A 19,531-nucleotide genomic window follows, 5' to 3' on the forward strand; every position below is an offset into this window, starting at 1 on the left:
ACATCAGGCAGATGGTAGGTTCCTCAGGACAACTCTATTTAAAGAATAAGGAGAAGAAATCAGTAACTGGATAATAAGTATGGGGCAAATAGGGAATGTAAAGATTTAGAATTATTTTGATTTTAATTTACAATTGCTCCTGGGTGGGGGAAAAAAAAAGTAACTGAATGATTTCTTATAGTACAGACCATCTCTGTACAATTTAATAGCCCAACATGTGTTACTGATGACAATAACTCTTGAAGTAACTTATCTTTATTCTGATAACACAGAATTCCTTCAAGGAAAAGGGAAGACTCTGCTCTCTGCTCCTGAAATGCAGAATTAGTTTATGTCTCTTACTGAGCTCATCGAAGATAATTTGTATACTAAAAGTGAAATTAAGACAGCAGGCTAGTGTTTTCCACAGTAGTAGGATCAGAGGTATTCAGAGTTGTTTACTATATAACACAGGTACTTTGAAAAATCTTGCCCTCATCCCCTTGCTTCTTACAAAATGATAAGGTCTGCTTTAGAGACAATCCTGAAGAAAAAAGTCCTGAGACAAGCTGAAGTAGAATTGCTCCCTAACTGCTCATTGCCTGTCTAATGTGAAGTGACCTTCAGCTGCATATATCTTGCATTTGCTTTCCTGTTTTAGCCTAAAGTCACAGGAGGTGAAGTAACAAATCTCTCAGGTCTCCACAGTCCTTGCACCCTTGAGCTACACCAGCTCCTTGGCAGGTTCTCTGGGCAACCCATGGGGAAGTCCCTACAGGGAGGATTTCTGCCAGAATGTAATGTTGATCCAAATAAATGTCAAACACAGAACATGTTGTGGCAAAATAATCAGTAATATTTGTCTCTGATTTTATTATTAACCATGGAAGGGCAGGTTTAACCCATTCCCTACATGTGACTGTCCAACCAGTTCCTAAGTGTACTACCTTTATAGAACACACAACCTCCCTGAACAGTTTCCTCTTGTGCTTCTTGTCCTTTTTACACTCACCAGGCTTTGTAAGACTTCCACATAATTTGATATGACTTGCTTTTTCATAAATTCTAGTGGTTTTACTCAAATGTTTTTATATACCAGAAGGTGTGTGATGTATAACCTTTCATAACTCTTGTGCATTACATTTTTCTTGGTAATGGATTTAATCTTGTACCTGACAGTCTACGCTTGTAATTTATAAGCATAAAATTAAAATACCAAACAAATTTCTAAAACAGTTCTCTGAATTAGCAGACTGCACAGTAACTCAGAAAGCTTTAGTAAGCATTTTCTTCCCCCACAGCTTCCCAGACACCTGACTAAGATGATGTTCATCCCTCTTATCCTGCATGCCCTGGACTTTCTGATTCTCTAGGCTCTTTACCACATACTTGTAAGAATTCAGAAAGGCACAAGGGAAATTATTTTTAAAATTGTTCTAGTGCTGTTAAGGAGAAAACCTCAATGCTGTGGGAGTTTTCTTTTCCCTGGTATGGTCAGAAAAGTTTTGCAAAGACATTGGCAAAGGCCCAGGAGACAAGTACAGTATTTTGATTTCCATTAAGCTGATATGATTTTGACATTATTCCTCTTGGTATTCCCTCAGGATACATATTTATTGAAACAAAGTAGCTACCACATTTCTCATGTTGACATTGGCCAGATTCTGCCCTTCTCTCAGTTTCTTGGTACCTTATTTCTCAAGTAATCATATTACATATATAAGTATACATATAAATGTAAGTTCTCAGAAAGGGCTTCTTATTGGTGAAGTTACTTCTAGAACTACTCTTTAGTTTTTCAAAAGTGCTTGTATTAAATGCCAGTTTCAAAGAAATTAGCGTTTACTGTGATAAAGTTTAGGGGATTTAGGTGCACACATTTTGCATTTCAATATTATATTATAGATTTTTTTATTGACTTGGTTTGCACAGTTCAATCTCCAGATTAAGAAAAAAAAATAAAAAGGAAAAGTTACATCAGTTATTATGTTAGTTAATCCATCCACATGCATTTGATCAAGAAACCTCTTTTCCTACCACAGTCTTTCCCTGCAACTCTTTTCCCTAGTATTCCCAGCTACTCTAAAGTTACAGTACAATTTAACCTTTCCTCTAATGTTACCCTTCCACCCTCTGTTTAGGAGACATTTAAATCACAACATGGTGCCACAGATCAAAACCTGTATCCTTTAAGTAAGTGAGAAAACAAAACATGATAGCTTGGTGTGTTTGCAACTCGGTGTTCTACAGCAACTGAAGTTCAAAGGAGTGGTGTGTTATATTTTTTCCTTCTACAATATCTACAACGAATGATCTGAGTAAAATAGAAATTAAAAATCAGAAACTTCACCTTAGATTTAATTAAGTTTAAATTTTATTGGTATGCTTTTCTGAAATGGCCATCTTCTTCACCCAGAACATTTGATTCAATAAAAATTTATTTCAGTACAAAAAATTTTCCTTTTCAGAAACAATACAAAAGAACTAAACAGATGCACCACTACAATGATATACTGCTGGTACCCTGAGGGATTAGGGCACTCATGAAAGAAGACTAGGTTCTCTTCTCTCTTCTGTGTGACTGGGAAACTTTCCATCAGTACCTAAAACACTCTTGTTACCACTGACAGTAATTCCAGGTGAGATGCAGATTAACCCAGAAATCATGAATACAGAAATCATACCTAGGAAAAACAAATTTTGATCCAGATCAGACACTGTATCTAATAACCATTAACAGCACTGACCAAATGTTTGGAGGAATATGTTTTGATAGTTTGCTAGCATAAGATGTAGCCTATACTGTATTTATTTAATATTTTTATGTACTTTCAAAGAAAATGCATAGATCTCTTCCCTAAATAAAGAATGTTTGATTGACAAACTAATCTTGACTCCTCTCTTGTTTGAAAATGGTGCATTCTCTTTGGGTGGCATGACATCTTTCTAATATCATAAAACTTCAATGTTTTGAAAGTAAAGGTCATCCTAGAAATTTAATACCTGACTAGAAAATATCTCTTGATCAGTTTTTATCTCGTTTGATCACTTAATTGTCTGTATTCTCGTAAATATGCCTAAAGAAGAACAGAATAGATCAGTCAAGATCAATTTAGGACTTTGGCCAAGAGCTGAGCAATTAAAAAGCTCTGTTCTATTTATAACACCTTCTGATACTAACATTTGCCATGTTAGAATGTCTGTATCTTTTAATTTCAGATAATGAAAAATCCCTTGTGCAGTTCTGTGCATCTGCTTGAATTAGACTACTTAGTTATTTCTACCTGCATGCACATTTATTATTGTGCTATTATACATACTGGAAGAGTCACAGAATAACGCTTCATCTAGTACACTGTATTTAAGGAAATTAAGCATACGTACAGTGGTATTAATAGTAATCTACTTAAACGTCTCTCTGGCTGCCTCATGTTATACTATAGATAAGCTAAATAAAGGCAGGATCTGTTGTTATTCATTCCTGTCTTCAGTCATCAAGCAAGTGGCTATTCATTTCATATTGTGTTAGCTATAAAGTGGAAAAGGTGTTTTATATTAAAAATCTGTGTGCATATTGCTTTCATAACTACTTTCAAGTAAGGAAAGAAAACACGAGTCTCATCAACAGCTTTTTATGACCATTTAATATACACTGTAAGAACATAGCCTTTAGTTACAATGATAAGCAGAATTTCCAACCTGATAGAGTTACACCTTCTTTATCTTGTTTTAGTACTGATATTGAAGATGCACATCATCAAAGATGCTTGGATTCCACTTGAGGTATTTCATTTCTGCAGCTGGCACTATAAAAAATCTCTTCTGAGAAAAAAAATTAATAACATTAATGTGTAATATTAATAGTCATCTTAAGCATTTCCCAAGCTGTAGCACCACATCAGCAAGTATCAGCCTTTGCTTCTTCCCTTTCTTTCCGGATCCCATGTTGTCTCTGAATATTACTTTTGAATCTTGTAAACACGTAAACACTTAAATACCTCTACTTCAGAACAGTCCATGGGTTAGCAGTTCACCTTGCTCAAAGATCAAGCAGCTCAGAGGTGCTCATATGCATATATTTTTGCTGAATCAAGGTCATAACTTGTCACATTACATAGTGGGCACTATCTTCTAATATTGCCATCTATTGCAACCATTTCTTTAAGCTATGAGAGAACAGTTTCTTATCCTGCATGGGTTTACTCTTGAAAAGTGTAGACTGTTGTTTATCAATCTTCAGGTAAAAAAGACTTATCTATTATTTTATTACTATATTGAATCTATATTTTCACACCTGAAGGGTGGCTACTGTGCCTGAAAGTTTTGTCTGTGTTTACAAGTACCACATTTGTTCAAATGGAAGTGTTCACTTCTTTCTACAAAAGTTACCTTATCTTTTATTCTACTTATCAAAAGTGTGTGCTGCTAGAAGGTAATGTGGACACTTTTTAATATTGAGCTGTCCAGAAAGCAAAAAGAAAGTATTCTTACTGTAATTGTATATATGTTTTTCAAATATATTTATTGAATTACTAATTTATTTGACAAATCTATGCGTGGAAAGTATATAATTTATTCATATACCTTTGAACCTAGTTCTTTATGTGTGGCTTTGGAATTGAATTGTAATTTGAGGACAGCTGTGTGAACTTCTGAAGATAAAACTTTTGTTTTGCCTTCACCTTGCTAGCATAAGAACCATGTTAAGTTTTGAATTCCAATAAGCACCAGTGTGCCTCTATGTCAGGGTTTGTCTGTTCACAGACAGGACAGACTGCTTTTTGCAGAGTTGTGTATTTCCCATAGAAAACTGAGTACCTTGGTGCTTTCTTCTCACTACTATAGGACTCCAATTAAAATGTAAGCAACAGGAAGCCACTTTAATATGTAAATCACTTGAAAATACAGGTTGCAGATATGTGATGGGAAAGGGGGAGTAGGTAACATTAATCACAGTCATCTTCCTCTCAATTTGGATTTGGGGAAAATCATTGTTATTTCCTCAGCATCCTTCATGCATTTATGAGGTGGGGTTAAAGTAGTTAGTCAATCAGAGATGTCTAAGGGCAAGAGAAAATTACTAAAAGGTTCTTTACCACACTGTATTTTTTAAGCATTCCTTTTATACCAAACAAATAATTACTTCCTGATAAATTGCAGTGGACATCTCAAAATATATAACATGGCCTTCCCAAAAGAGTAATCTTTGCTCTTCCTAAGACTATATATATAATTTGTAATAAGATTAGTTTATTTTTTATTGGTCTGCATTTGAAGTAAGGTAATTTCATTACTTATTTTTCTATAGTTGGAAATGTTTCCAATAAAATCAAATAATACTAATTAATAAATATGTTTTGTGTTAGTTATATCTGAAATACTTAGGCAAAAAAAAAAAAAGGCAAAACAGCAATACAATTACAAAACTGACTAAATCCCTTTATTATATATCACCAGAACAAACCGTCCTGGCATTGATGAATACAAAATTAAGTTAATAGCATCAGTAAGAAGGGAGACATCCTCTGTATGGCACCAGTCTGTAATGTGTCTTAAGCAACAGCTAATCTGAGCAAGTAACATTGATTTGATTTAGTTGCAGATAGAAGAGCTCAAAATAAAACTCATAAACATTAAGTCTCATGACTAAATTAAAAAAAAAAAAAAAAACAAACAAAAAAAAAAAAAAAAACAAAAAACCCCCACACAAAACAACAACAAAAAACCCTAAAACAAACACAAGAGAACTCCCCTCCCTGTAATGCTTCAGGAACCACAGACCAAATCCAATTTGTTTTGCTCAGGTGAGTAGTTTCTCACTTGAGTGGTAGGTCAGTCTAGGACAAGTAGACATGCAATTCAAAGGAATTGCATCTAAAATGGATGTAATAGGATAGTAAATCACTCAGGATAGCAAATGTCTTATTTTACTAATGAAATTCCAGTGGCTGACATTATGTCAGCTGTGTTTGTCTATTTGATGAAATCTGCAAACTATTACACAGAAGAGAGTTCATTGAAAATAAACAACAGATTGATTTAAGCACTATCAGAAAAAAAATAAATTTCAAAACTTTTGGTTTTGTTTTACTTTATCTAAAATAGAGTATTAGGATTCAACTGTGTATACCAGCTTTACTCCTTTTCTTGTACAGAGAGTTTAGAGGTTGTCATGTAGGAAGATAAACAAAGAAACATTTTTGCAGGTGCTCTATTCCTAGAGTATAGTACAAGTCCTACACCAAAACATCTGAAACACCAGACGAGGATCTGGGTTTTCCTCACCCATTACTCTTTTATTACTGATCAAGACAAAACTAAAAACGTGATCATTCCAGATTTATGTCTGTTCATAATCTGGATTCAGGGTTAGAATTTTGATTTCTAAGAGGTAGACCAAACTCTTAGACTTTAACACTGAAGCCAGGACACCTATTTCTCTATTTCTGGGTGAATCCTCCAACGAATAAGTTATTATTCAAAAGGTGGGCAGCAGCACCAGTCCAGGAGTGGTGGTAGTGTCAAGGTTCCTGAACTATAATTCACACTGGAAATCATATCACTATGCCAAAAGAAAAGAACATGTTGAGACATTGGAGTGTCTATAAATTCAGACATTAGGGTCTTCACTCATCTCTTATGCTCATAGTATGGAGCATCCTTTAACTGGCAATGACCACTGTGGATTCAACAATGAGCTGGTAGGGAGCTACTGTGGCAAGAGAGTCTGAATTAATGTTATAATTGTGTAGGATATTATAGGTACAATTTCACATAGCCTGGTAACAAGGCTGTGCTTGCAGACATAACCAACACACTTATTCATTAATTCCCTTGTGATCTGGGAGTTCCACCTCTACCTTCTGCATAGATGAAACAGTGGACTAATTTGAGACAACAGGCTAACCTAACCTGAGTCAAAGTGTTTGACTGAATTTCTAGTCAACTTCACAACAAAGCATTTGACCAATTTTCACAATACTTCAGGTGAGAATTTCAGACAGACCCAGAGCTTCCCACATGCATCTTCTGCAGTGTATAGTTCAACTGCTGTGCACTATTTTCATGTTTAAATATAATGTCTAATGTCCTGGGTGGAGAGCTTGGTCATTCCAGAAGCTCCTTCAGACAGTTCCAGCAATAGAATTGACTAACCTGTGCATGGATAATGCACTTGTAATTAGTCAGTTAGAAACTACTCCTGCAGATGAAGAATTGATCACATAGGACAATCCTTTGCACGTAGCTAAGATAGTTTTGTACATAGTTTAGAATAATCAATAGCAACAAGTTGTGTATGGGCTGGAGTGATCACATAGGACCATAGGCCAGCTGAGTGTAATAATTCAGCAAAAAATGCTTCAGGGAGTCTCAGTGAATCCAAATGGAGTCACTGCCATACAGAAGACAGTGATTGTCACTATCAGAACAGCAGGTAATCATCCTGTTCAAAAGATTCCCTTCTCCACCTGAGCTTTATCTTATGCAAGAGATGCCAATAACTTCATGTTTTAGCAAACACTCTCTGCCAGTGGTAATTCAAACATTTTTAATTACAATAATGAGAAAAAGTAGAGAATTAAGGCTCTAAGTAGTTAGCAAATAGAGAGGCACCTTTTATATTCATCATACACAAGACAGAGGTTTTTCATTTCGTATGCATTCACAGCTGCTTCAGTGAGTAATTTTGAATAGTCACATGACTGCATGCAGATATTAGACTTAACAAAGACTTAGAGGCTTTTTTTGTGTGAGGATTTTATTTCAGGAACAGTATTTATGGTTTCTTATTTAAAGTTAGATGCAGCAAAGAAAGCAGAAATGAAGCAAAGAGACTAAATTTTTACGTTTTGCTGGTTTAGTTTCCTGAATTCAAAAATCACTCTTGAGTCATACAATATTCCAGGCTTTTGGTACTTCTACATTACTGATAAATGGGAAAAAAATAATGTAGCTAGAGGTATATGCCTCTAAAGCAGATTTGATTTTGAAGTTGTCTCTTTCAGTGGTTTTTATCATTCTAAACTGCTGTAACAGCTGACTAAAGAGATGTGAAAATACAATCACATCATAATTATGGAGAGGGGCCAGCTCCAGTGACCTCTTATAATTTTAGTAACAGCCCAAGGAACCTTGAGCTTGAAGCGTAATGTTCATCTCAAAATACTTCAGTACTAGCCTATGAAGAATGGTGTGGTTTTGGCCTGTTTTGGTCTCTAATTCCTAAATACTTCTCCTTCAATGACTATCCTACACTACTGTAACTGTCCCCTACTGATGCTCTAAAAGCATCATTTCACCTGCAACAAATACAGGACATGTTGGTTTATGTGTCTTTACCTGCCTAAGACTCTCTGAAAGGCTTTCTTATCTAATAGTCTTTTTTTTTAACAGCTTTGCTAGCTTTCACCTTATACAAATCAAATATATCTCATTTGACTTCTGGCACCAATATGATTATTTATGTTGCATGATCTCTTTGGTGTATGCTTCTGTATACAGTGATGTCTCATCACAGAACACAACACAGCCACTTGTGCTGTTGGCCATTCTGGGTCCAAACCAACAAAATCCAAATAGTTCATTTTAGTCTTAGACATGGGCCTAGAGATGGTGCTTTTGTGCACAGAGGGATGAGAGTTTTGTTCTTACTGAAGGGTAAAAGAGTTTGTGTATTAACTGATCAGAGCCACTTAATGCCACTAATGTTAATTTTAAAACAGATAACAAAAATTATTTATAAACATTTAGGAGGTCATATCTAAATTCCAAGAAGCATAAAACATTTTTAGTTTGAAAGGTAGGCCACAGCTGCTGACAAGTGTAATTTGATACAAAACTAATCACTCCTACAACTCCTTTCAGCAGATTAGAAGCAAATAACTGTACTTTCTTCATTATTCAAGATCACTTGTTTAGCGTTGTTACATAGACTTCTCCTATATTATTCAATGGTCTCCTTTTAATATTGATTCTTAATTTTCAACATTTAATTTACCAAATAATGCTGTTGCATGTATCATAATATTATAGGATTTATAACAATTTTGCATTAATTTATTCACCCATTGAAGCCTGTTGTAGGTCTTGAAAATCTACAGACAGTTCCACACAAAATCACAAAAGGTTTCATCTTCTAGTCTTCCAATACTGTGTTTCACTAGAATTATTACAATTTTTATATGAGATTTCTTTGCAAATGGAGAACTTAATTGTCAGTTCAATCTGGCAAGATTACTCAGAGCCACAAAAGTCTTGTAATAGGGTATTAACAAGTACTTTCTGCTTACCAGTGAGGGCAATAACCATTGCTTCCAACATCCACTGTTCCTGGGCCCCTCCTTGGAGAAGGATTTTCATGGACTTTCTTAAAGTGATAAAGGGACCAAGAATCCAGGCTGTATATAGTTTGGTTTTCATTCTGACAACAAAAACTTGAGCACTAACAAAGAAAAAAATATTTATATTTTCTAATTGTGACACTTACCTTAAAAACCCTACACAATCTGTTGCTTATCTGATATCACCAGTCACAGATTATTACTGGTGACTTCTCTTTGAATCTCAGAATAACCAGGACTGCCATATGACATTCTCCAGACTAAATAGTAATGCAGATAGTTATTAGCCTGAGAGATTACAATTCCACCATAAACACAGATTTGCTTGCATGACTGTTTGCAGCGTGTGAATAATATATGTTGTGATTCAAAGTGGATATGTTTTTCTTCAAAGTAACATTTGCGAACACCTTCACCATTATTTATTCAACTTTGTCTATAACAGTTGGTAAATGTTGATTTGTTAACATGCAACTACTGTAAATATTGATTTTGTCTCAGCTTCTTTAATAGTTTAAATTTGCAAGGCAGTGAGTCAAGTTACATGGTTAACCTGATGATCTGGTCTTGTTTTAAATTTCTTTGCTACCTTTTCTCTTGGAGTTATTGTTGAGAATGAAGATGTTCTAAAACAACAGTGCTTCTCATCTCAGTCTTTGCTGTCATGTTTTATTGTCTCTGTCTCTCTAAAGGAAAAAAACAAATAAAAAGGAATCTTGTAAAAGTAATCAATTCATCACTTTTCTTTTTGGTATATTCTTTTCCTATATTCCCGATACTTCCTGGAATGGGCTTTATGCTAACATTTGTCTGCAAAATGCCAATAATATTGTTTTTTAAAGAGTCCATAACTTCGTCTCTATAGCAAAAAGTTTGTTAAGTGTAATCCAGTCTTCTTCCCTGGTAGCTACAGCTGACAAGTGAGATCTCCTTACATCCCCCTCTATTCTTTCACACACAAACAGGCCAGTGTGTCTGAATTTATTACTGAGATATTATTGACTACATGGGCTACATAAAAGAATTCTTATGCTCTCTCTTAGTGTTAATTATGTTTTTTCTTAAAATCTCCTTTGAGAATAACTGATTTAACCCCCAAGCTACCTAGAGCCTTGTGAATTATGCTCACGCCTCACTTTTTGATTATGGTAATGCCACTGATAGCATCAGCACAATAATTAATAGCAGGTTTTGTCAATTTTCTGCTTGACAAAATCCTCCCCGAGCCTTACCTACATCTTACCACATCACACAGGATTACAATTCTTTCCTTCTTCTTTTAATCTCCTTTCACTTTTCTTGTCTGTATGTGCATAACTTGAGCTTGATTTTCAATGGTGCTTACTTCCCTCATCTCCAAGTGAAATAAAAAGAGTTTTCAGAGCTCCAAGGTTTCTACTTTCTCATTTTCAGTGTTTAATAATGCCTTACCAGCAAATCCTTCCTGAAATAAAATAAGGATACCCTGAAATATTTTGTTTTTCAGCTGCACCTTGAAACAGACGGTGCACAATAGGTTAAACAAAACTATTGACAATTTCAACTTACAGATGGCAATAGAGAAATTATTAATAGTGAAAACCAGGAAATATCCACAGCAAGACCCCCATTATCTAACAAATTGCTTTCAAAATAAATTAAAATCATGCAGATCTTTGCAGGAGTGTCTGTAGCACAACACTTACCTGCTTCCTGGCAACACAGTTACAAAGGCGAAGTGTGTCTCATTCCACTTGTGATTTTATAATGAGATGTGAGTCTACATTAAAGAGTAACATGTTTGGTTTTTTGAGTGAAATTCCCCAGGTATTCCAGGATGCCAGGCAGCCTTTCTATCTGTCTGTTCTATTGTTAGCATGTTTCATAAATCTAACTCAAATGCAGCTGAATCTTTTCCATTGCAAAGCATCAGGTTTTGAAGCTAGGCAGACATCACATGCATAAAATGGTTAATTACGTTGTGGCTTTCAAAGGCAATCTTAGTCTAAATCATTTGCTGCTCTGTGAGAGAAGGGTCACCTGTGCACCATAACTACAAAGGGAAGAAAACATTTCTGCTCTCTGTTCTGTCTCCATTTTGAGTGCAGGCTGCCTGCTGATTATTCTGCATTCACTTCTCTAAAAAGCTTATTAATGTGGTCTAGAGGGAGACTGTCAGAAATGGCAGACTGAATCAAGGGATTTTCCTTCAACATCCAAATGACATGCTGCAGCAAGAGAATTAAACAGATGACTAACCAGTGCCCTTTTGTCTGTAGATGAAGATGGGATTGCCAAATTGTAAACCAGCAACTGACATTTGGGTGGATTAAATCGTCCTGTTATTGTACTGCTAGTTTCTAATCACTGGTGCTTTCTTGATCTCAAGTGCCTCAGCTGAAAGCCTTCTCAGTTCTCCAAGACTTGTTTGCTGAAACCCTCAGCAGAGTTTTTGCTGTAAACATTTATCCATAGAGAAGTACTGCTCTGACTGACTGAGGAGGAGAGTTGGCTTCTAGGTATTTAATTAAAACATTAAGCAGAAAAAGCTTTAGTGTCAACATTCGCAAGTGCTTTACTATAGCTGTGGGTTGTTATAATTGAGTTTTCCTGCAAATGATTTTTCTCCCCGTTCTTTCTCTAAGAGCTGGAATAGCTTGAGGTTCGCTTTGCCTCATGCTGTTAGTTGTGGCTTTGAGACTGTGCCCCATGCTGTCATTCTCCGGATTCTTTCAATCTGGTTATTAGCTTTAATTTCTAAAATCAAGATTGGATGGCAACAAGGGGCTCTAATGAAAAGTGGGAAAAAAAAGTCATTTGTTAAACAGCATTAAGAATTCTTATGTGCAACAACATATAATGTGGTCAAGCTGAATGTGTTCTGATTTTGTGAACTGTCAGATGCTTTTTACCTTGTAATTAATATACAAAGGAAGAGTGCACTGTTCAGGAACCAAAGGTACTGTGACACCTATAGAAGTTCTGTCCAGGTTTCTATTTGTCACCATTCTGATGTTTGTAATTTAAAAAAAAACAAAACAAAACAAAACAAAACCAACGTCGACTGCACAATCCCATGAACACTGTCATTACAATTTACATTTAGAAAACATGGGGCTCACACAATTATTTGTCACCGGTCAGTTCATCAAGTTAGTAGTCACAAGAGTAGTTCTTTATTTAAAATAAAAGAAACCTGCATCTGCCAGCTTGGAACTAATAGAAAAGTACAAAATAATGCTCCTTCACAATACTTTACTGAATGAGATCTGTAAAGAGCAAACTTTTCTTCCCACATTCTGGGAAATCTCACTTCTACTACCTCAGATGGTCCATGCATATTACTTCTTCAACATGATGAGTCAAATAAGAAGTTGTCCCCTGAAGAAGGCATGATGGTAAAGATTTCACGTAACATCTTAAGTCATGGAAACACCTTTTCAAAGGAAAAATAATTGTAAACTACCATTTCCAGATTGCCTCTGGCATTCTGGACACAGAAGTACAGAATCTGGTAGTTATCTAAATAACAGAAGATTTGTAAAGACACATTCTGAGCTCTCTAAATCTGTATTGTTATTGATTTATATTTTAAACTTCACTTCCCTGCCTTTGAGAAACAGAAGTTAAGGGGCAGTTCTGGTAGGGTATACTTTAATATAGTCAGATACCTGTTGACACAATTAAAAATTGTATATTAATATAGTATTTCTCCTCACTTTGCATGCTCTGCTTAGGAAGGAAATTCAGGTTTAGGCTAATACAAATCTGCTGTGTGAAGAGGTACTGGAACTCTCAGTTTCTTGCACCTCAGCATTGCCTTCCCATCCATCAGCCTGCAATGGACAGTCACACTCAGGCAAATCAGGTCCTGAAGTTGGTACCAGACCCTCCTTGCTGCTGTCAGGTGGTTTTCCCTTCCTGTTTTTGACACAGAGAGGCAAAGGTTTGCACTTCTTTCCAAAGTACTTACAAAATGCCCTGGAGCACAGAGCTGTTGCTCTATTAAGCAACAGAGAGTTCTTTTATAGACATGACATGAATGAGCGTGACACAACTAGAGCCCAAACTCAATTCCATGTGACCTTGAGCACTTTGACATTTCTCTGCAGTGGTAGGGATAGACAAATACAAGAAGAACAACAACTGTGCTACTCCCTCCAAAGTCATGAGGTTATCCTTATTCTGCTGTAGTCACAATGTCTACCATTCAAAATCAATAGGAATTAATCATTTTTTCTTGCTACTGTATTTACGGTAGGGAGAACCATATTATTTCCCCAGCACCCCAAGCCTTTAGGAGTCTGATTTGCATACCTGTGCAAACAACATTGCAGATGTTTTTTGAGCCTGTTAAAAAAGCTTTTGAAGTATTGTGAGGAGATGAAACAGTCACATGAAAAGCTTAAACAAGAGCTAATATTACTTTTTCGTTCTGTAAAAAAAAGAAAACTAGATGCCAGTACCAGAATAGCTTGAGAGAAAAATTTCTGAAACCTTTGAAAAGGTTTCTTTAGAAGGTGAAAAAAGCATCTCAGTAGAACAAGTTTAATTGCAAAAGGTATATTAATTCTATTTAACTTTTTTTCTCCTCTATCTGCACACACACACACATAGTTTGTGCATGTCGTATTTCCAGCAAAACATACATTCTTTTGTGTATTAAGTCATGACCTAGCTTATTAAGACTACAGTAGATGAATAAGTGTTTATTTCTCCATTCCCCCACTTTCCAAGAAGCATTGGAGGTTTTTTTGACAAATGTTTAAGAGGGAATGAAGAGAAAATTTTAGCTGAAGATTGATTTTTTACTTTTTTTTTTTGTTGTAGTTAAGGATTAAATGTTCATATATTTTTAGTAAAAACAAAAGCATTTCACATAAATTTTATTTATACTTGAAAATTTCTTCTCAAAAAAACATGAAAATTCTGAACAAATCTAATTAATTTTTTTTTTCTGCAATTTATTTTGTTATTTAAGCATTGAAACAATTAGGAGTGACAATATATCGGACATTCTTATCATAATTTAAAAAAAAAAAATCTAAGATAAAAAACTTTGAGGAGTTGAATTATTTTTTGATGAGAATTTATGAACTTATACACCAGTGACTAGTTTAATTAGGAAAGATACTTTAATTAAGAAGGATATTGTTCTCACAATTGTCATTACAAGGTCCTGCATAAATTGTGGAACAGCTTTTAAAAATCTGTTAATAGAAATGGATGATATCTCTTTAAAATTTTCATTAGCAAGCTGGGGAAGTCATTAGTATACAGCTGTAACCCTAAGAGTGTAGACTTGAAAGAACTGTTTATTTTCTGCCTTGCAGCTGTGTGTAAAACCCACTGAGAGAAACTTGTTACCAATTACTGGTTTAGAGGCTTCAAGTAAAGACAGCAGGTACCAAGAGAGTAAAACAGTCTAGCTCACAAATAACTATACAACACTGAAATTCCTTAAGAGCAGCTGTTAAAGGAAAGGAAATATAACTGCTGAGAAGAAAAAAAAAAAAAAAAAAAAAGCTAGTAAGTAAGGAAGTAAAGCAAAGCAAAGCAAGATGTAGAGAAAAAAAAAAAAAAATAGTTAATTGAGACAGAGAAGGAAGGTTTTGCACCATAAGCTTCCAGTGACAAAGATCAGATCAACAGTTGCAGTCCAAGAAATCAATATATTTCAAACTGTGTCCGAGTGCTTGTAATATGCAATAGGAAAGTCACTTCTATACAACATCATGTACATTGAAGAATATATTGTAAAAGCAAAGGACGTTTTATAAGTGTAAGAGAAACTATTCACATGAATTGTTACAAACAAAAAAATCTATCTATGACTTGGAAGAAACTTTATCATTCAGTGAAAATAATATGGCTACATTAACCAGAAAAAAATAGAATTATTTAGGACAAACCAAGAAAATGAGTTGATAGATGAGAAATAACAGACAATCCTGAGATGAAAAAAGATAGGTGACCAAGGTAAGAAAATCTAAACTCAGAAAAGTCATGTATAGGTTATCTGATGCACTGTGGAAGAGGGGCTTGAATACTGGGGACTGTCACCCATAACTCTTTCCTTACTGCAGTTCCTGAGGCACAAATACCTTTCTCAGCACATTTCCCTCTCACTCTCCTCCCAACAACCTCGTGACCTAGTTGGAGGTGAGAGTAGGAGGACTCTTCCCTCACCCAAGCGCATCTCTCCCATGCAATGGAGAGGCATACTGAGAAAGGGAGAGAGCCAGCACAGGACCACATGCTGCATAGCCAAGCAGGAAGGAATTATGTCACAGAGCAATTGCACCATCCAAAAATTTTACCACTTTCACCTGTGTTGAACTTGTGTGAGTGCTTCTCATTTGTTTCCCTGCAAAATAAATCAGCATAGCTGGAATAACCACAGGAGACTTTATGAGCTGAATTTTCTACTAAAAGAGATCAGGAAATTTTCACAAAATCCACAGCCTCTGTTAGCTGTGTGGATAGCAGTCCCAGCATCACAAACTAGAGTAATAACTTCTCTAACTATTTGTGCTAGATTCACAGATGAACCTCAGACTTCCTTCTTAATATTTTGGCCTACTTCATCATTTGTTCCTCCCCTTCTTGCTTATGGATAGCTGCCAGTTTAATATAATCCTTGCACTCAGAGTAAGCAGAAGATTGATGTTGCACTCAGAACTGGTACAAACGGGAACATGGTGGACATTCTCATGTTTCTTTTATGTCCTTATGTTGGCAGGATGAAGTCCAGCTTACTGTTCATTATGTTTCTACATCATTTTTCATTAGAAGAGCTCAAAGTGCAGAACATATATAAATCTTATAATACCCCATGGAATAAAAAAGGTTTTGTGATATTTCTGCCTGGTCCAGAGTTTGAAAAAGAAAGAATTTTAAAGATAAAGTCTAATTCAGAGAGATACTAAGGAGAAAGCATGAAGAACAAGAACCAATAAAGACCTTAAGCTTCTATAAATTACGAACTAGAATGCCCATTCTTCAGTTTTGAGCCTCTGAATTCCCTAAAGTAGAATCTACAAAGGACAGTTATACATTTAATTCTCCCTTACATTGTATGAGAAAATTACTTACATCAAAAAATGATCCCCAAAACCTGTAGACTGAGCAGTAAGCTTCTTAGAGAAAACAGTAAGTTTCTCTCATCATTCAAAAGGACGGCTGACCATGAGTTGCCTATAACTTGGCTGTTGTAGAAGAATCTTATGTGTATGTCCATGGGCTAAAGAAAGAATAGACCCTGGGGTTTCCTAATACCTATGCGCCTATGATATACACTGGATAGGTATATAGTGAAAAATCTCAAAAATGTGATTATCACTGCCATGGCAAAGGAGACAAATATGAGAGGACTGTTAGATATACTCACTACACATAATGGGATTAAATCAGAATCAGGTCAGATACTTCAAAAGAGCACACACATGTTGTATTACATTGAAGCACAACACTACAGTAAGCGTTCTGGACAGAGCAAGGAGGTTCAAACCACAGTTTCTAAAATCTTGCGTCTACTGAAGTCAGCAGCTAGGTATTTTCAGTCAAAACTGGCTCAAGCAAACAGAAAAAAACAACTCCTTTTGGGATTGGTGGGCTTGCATCAAGCCCATGAAACTAAAATGTGACAGACTACAAAGCATCTGTGTTCCTACCACTATAGCACATGTGTTCTTATAGAGTCTTTCTTTGATTCTTTCAACTCATAAGTAAAAATTGAAAGTTATTTTCTTGTATAATACATTGATAGCAAAAAAATAGTCAATTACAGATTAGAAAATGAAAGTTCTCATTGCATATGCTATTTAAATATGTGTCACTGGTTACAGTATATTATAAACACACATGCACTGTCTTAAAATGAACTAGTATTAATCTGACAGAAAGATATTACACCTGATTATGCATTGTAATGATTGTGAGAGTAATTGAATTATTTCCACTTTTAAAGCAGTTTTGTTAAGACAGCTGTTGCTTACTCTAAAAGCTTTTTATGTTTTTCTTTAAAGTGACAATTGTGACTGCATTGGTTTTAAATGCACACTAAAAGGATATTCTAGTGAAAATTCCTTGTTTACTTGAGAGAGGATGCTTAAATGTTTAATGACATTAGCTCCTTGCAAATGGCATTCATTTCCTGTATATGCAAATTTTCTTAATGTGAAACCCCCATAACAGGTAGAATGTAGAAAGTTAATGAAGCCATGTAATTACAATCACTATAGTGACGGCAGTCCCTGGAGAACAATAATGTGATAATATACATGGGTTTTGACTTTCTTTGGAAACAACAGCTTATAATTTGAAAATAGATAGTAAAATATTTTCATTATCTTCTGCTGTCTCCTAAGGCAAATGGCAGGTACAAATAGATTATGCTTTTATTAACTTCAAAAATGGGAGACAATGCAATTAGTCAACATTTAATTGTTTTCCATTTTCCACAGGTGGCACTGGACTAGGTTTAAACCCTTCTTTCAACCACAGGGTAAAGCCTGGAAATCTTATTTTTGTTCTAACACTGGAAATGTACATATTGAAGATGACCAAGTATATATCATTGATCTCTTTAAAGTACATAACAGAGAAATCAAAAACTAATTAGAAGCTTTGAATGTCAATTAAATACAAGATTTCAAAGAACTTGTTCTGAATTTCAAAGACTTCAGTGCAACTTTTTAAGTATTTTCACAAATTATGGAAAAAAAAATGATAAAGTATATAATGGCTGTTCTCATAGGGTATTTTTTTTTTCCTTATTACTGTGAGTGATATGAAGGGAAGACGGTACAGAGAAGCTGCCTCCTCAAGCATCATGCTGTCATGATGCAACAGTTCAGGACCTTCAGTAAAAACCTGCAGCTTGATCAGGAAATCAACTCTCTGGCAGTTCTGGGCAAATCAGAGCTGGCACACAGGGAGGCTACCTACGCGCTCACCTCTTATCCAAGAGAAGTCCTTAGCTGAGGAACCTGGTCAATCTGAGATCTCTATAGGGTAAGCAAATAGAAATAAATAACATGAACTGTCTGCTGACATTATGCAAAATTTCTCTTAAAGGTCTCTGTTTCTTTACATTTAGTGGACCTTTAACTTAGGCATCTCAGATAGATCATCATAGAATCATAGAATATCAGGTTGGAAGGGACTTCAAGGATCATCTGGTCTAACCTTTCCTGGCAAAAACACGGTCTAGACAAGTGTCGTGGTTTGAGCCTGGTCAGCAGCCAAACCATGCAGCCACTCTCTCTCCCTTCTCTTCCAGCAATAAGAAGGGACAGAGAGCCAGGCTTGGAGTTCGAGGTAGGACTGGGATGGGGAAAAATCCCCCTTTATGGGCACGAGCAAAAGGCAGACTCGTTAGGGGAATTAAAAAAGAACATGCATTTATTACAGACACTAACAACACGCAACAGAGTAGGACAGTGAGAAGCATTGCCGCATCTTGAGAACACCTTCACCCCACCCCTCCCTTCTTCCCGGGCTCAGCTCTGCTCCCGATATCTCTACCTCCTCCCTGCAGCGGTGCAGGGGCAGGGAATGGGGGGTGCAGTCAGTGCTGCCACTTTCTCCATCTTAGGTGGGAGGACCTTCGGGAACTTCTTCCCCCTGCTCCATCGTGGTCCCCCTCTCACAGGAGACAGTCCTCCACAAACTTTCTCCAAAATGAGTCCCTCCCACGGGCCGCAGCGTTCCCCACACTGCCCCGTTGTGGGTCACCAACTTTCTCCGACTGGATTCCCTCCCACGGCTGTAGCCCTTCCCGAGCTGCTCCAGGGTGGGACACCCCCGCATGCTGCAATCCTCCCAGTGCTGAATTACAGCAGCGGGGCTACCTTTTCCCACAAGACCCCATCTTTCTTTGCTCACAGCACCTTGATCAACCAGGCAGAAGCCACAGGCCATAAATCAATGTCTGCTCCACCGTGGATCTTCATGGGTGGTGGGGGGGGATGCCCTGCTGTCTCACCACAGGATACAGGGGGGTCTCTGCTCCGGAACACCTCCTCCCTCTTTTCTTCCTCCGTTCGTCCACTGACCTTGATGTTCATGCAGCTGCTGTAACTACTCCTCACAAGTCCCAGTGCACGTTACCACCTGCCTTCTTAAATACGTTATCGCAGAGGCACAGCTGATTGGCTCAGTTTCCAATCAGAAGTGGAGCTGATTTGGAGCTGGGGGAGCTTTGAGAAGCTTCTCACAGGGGGACACCC

The 19,531-nt window shown here is 36.4% G+C and overlaps 1 long non-coding RNA gene across 1 annotated transcript; it reads right to left on the bottom strand.

The window, feature by feature from the left end:
- Positions 1–3,714: 3,714 nt before the first annotated feature.
- LOC122154339 lies at positions 3,715–10,001 on the bottom strand. The gene is made up of 3 exons (XR_006166231.1): positions 9,910–10,001; positions 9,270–9,421; positions 3,715–3,801 (listed from the first exon to the last, which is right to left on the bottom strand). It is a non-coding gene; the product is annotated as an uncharacterized LOC122154339 (long non-coding RNA).
- Positions 10,002–19,531: the final 9,530 nt, after the last annotated feature.

The sequence above is a fragment of the Tyto alba genome, unplaced genomic scaffold (assembly GCF_018691265.1).
Source record: "Tyto alba isolate M040663 unplaced genomic scaffold, T.alba_DEE_v4.0 Super-Scaffold_38, whole genome shotgun sequence".
Classification (NCBI taxonomy): domain Eukaryota; kingdom Metazoa; phylum Chordata; class Aves; order Strigiformes; family Tytonidae; genus Tyto; species Tyto alba.